Here is a 2,029-nt window from a genome sequence, read left to right as displayed (position 1 = left end):
TAGTAACTGGCCTGTCCTGGAATGCTCAAGAAGCTCGGGGATGCTCACATGGGCTGCCGGTGCCCCTCCTCCAGGATGGTCGCTGTGTAGCAATCCCCAGGGGCTCAGGGGCCCTGGCCAGCGCCCTGGGACTGAGTTCCCAGATGGTGCTGACACTCCCAGGTGAGAACTCGGGGCGTCCCGGGACCAGGCCTCTGGGGGTAATTCGAGGCTCGCAGCGGGCAGCCAGCCAGGTACGGCTTTCCACGATGTCACCGCTGCCGAACTCCGGCGTCCGCAGACAGACAGACAGACAGGGAAGTTATAGATTGCAAGGCGCAGCGATATTGATCGGCATCAATATTTATAAAAGAGGCAGCTCTTTCTGTACAGAAGGTGCCTGTCTGCTGGCCCTTAAGAATATTAATTCACGGGCCCAGGGATATCAGAGGCAAGAGCCGGGAAAACCTAAACTCCCCACTTCACCGGTGGAAGAGGCAGCCCAGGCAGGAGCAGAGCCAGGCCCCACCACCGAGTGACCCCGGGGCCCCTCACTGCTCACCTGACCTGTGTCCCGTGGGCGGCAGTAAGCAGCAGCAGCCACCATGCACTGAACGTGTCCGGCCCATGTATTGTGCTGGACACTTTCTATAAACTCTCGAAATACGTGCACCTCGGGCTGGCAAGCTTCCTCACCCTCCTCATAAAGATGGGGAAGCAGGGCCACAGAGATTCAGTAATGCACCCAAGACCATATTTCTAGAAGGTGGCAGAGCTGGAACCAAAAATCAATTTCTGGTTCCGAAGCCCTGCTCTCGTTGCCTGTCAGCCCCCGAGTCGGGTCTGGACGGGGAAGCCTGGAGACCAGTCATTCGTTCCTCCGGCTCGATGATCTCACAGGTCTTATAACGTCCTTCTTATGCCTTGTCATCTTTTTCTTGTCCATCCACCTGCCTCCCGGGCGAAGGTGAGGTCCGCGCCACCAGGGTCTGCGTGTGTTACGGACTCCCCGCCACCGCCCCCGCCCAAGCACTGTGCCAGTCCCTCGAGAAACGGTGGCTGAATGGTGAATGAATTGTAGGAACTTAACAAGTCAAGACGGGTTCATCGTCGAATGAACGTGTGAGTGATCAAGGCACACGAACGAGTGAGTGGACGGGACACGTCCTGTCTCCGAGGCTGTGGTCCCCGTGGAGTGGGGACACTGTCGCCTACCACAGGGAGGGTCCGGGAACACGTGTGGAGGTCATTAGGGCTGGTCACAGATTTTCTAGATCTTCCTTTGGGTTGAGTACGAAGTTAGGTGTGGCCAAGTGACTGGCTCGGTCTAGTGAAATGTGAGCGTAAGGGATCGTGTGCGTGAGTGCAAGTGCCCTTTCCGGGTGAAAACTGTAGGAAGGACCAAGGAGAGATTCACTCCGCTCACCTCCCCACGCTGCGCAGGGTGACGCCCACGCAAGCATGGGGGGCCCCTCCGGCTAGTCTCCATCCCCGAAGGACCACGCCGAGCGAGCTCCCTGGCAACCTGTGTCGGACACACAGTGAATAAGCCCATTTTGTCGAGTTAGGCCGCTGAGAGATCGGGTGGCTCCCGCATCAGACGCGGCCCACCCTGACCCAGCGGAGCGCGTGCCCCCAGCGGACGGCGCCGAGGGCAGAGCCCGTGTCCCACAGGAGGCGGCCGGGCGCGCCACCCTGCTCGTCACCGCGACGCACCCCTTCTCCTCCCTGGATGCCGGGGACCCTGTGTAGGGACAATGGAGACGTTTTTCTCCAGCTCTTTCCCAGTTGGCTGCGTCGCAGGAAAGCAGAGAAACCCAGACATGAAGTCACCGCTTGTTTTCGGCGAGAGAGCAAGAAAAAAGCTGCCGCAGTATTGTGTTTGCCTTATTAAGGCTCATTTTCTCATTACAATTTTCCCTCCTAATTGCTAATTTTTCCAGCTTCTCCAAGAGCCATTCTACTTCCGCCTTGTTCCTTTCCCCCTCCAAGAGCTGGTGCTTCGAGAAATTGCCACAGATGGGCAAAGGAGAAACACACATGCTTGTTT

This window comes from Vulpes vulpes, chromosome 6 (genome assembly GCF_048418805.1).
Source record: "Vulpes vulpes isolate BD-2025 chromosome 6, VulVul3, whole genome shotgun sequence".
Lineage (NCBI taxonomy): Eukaryota > Metazoa > Chordata > Mammalia > Carnivora > Canidae > Vulpes > Vulpes vulpes.
This window is presented reverse-complemented; position numbering follows the sequence as displayed.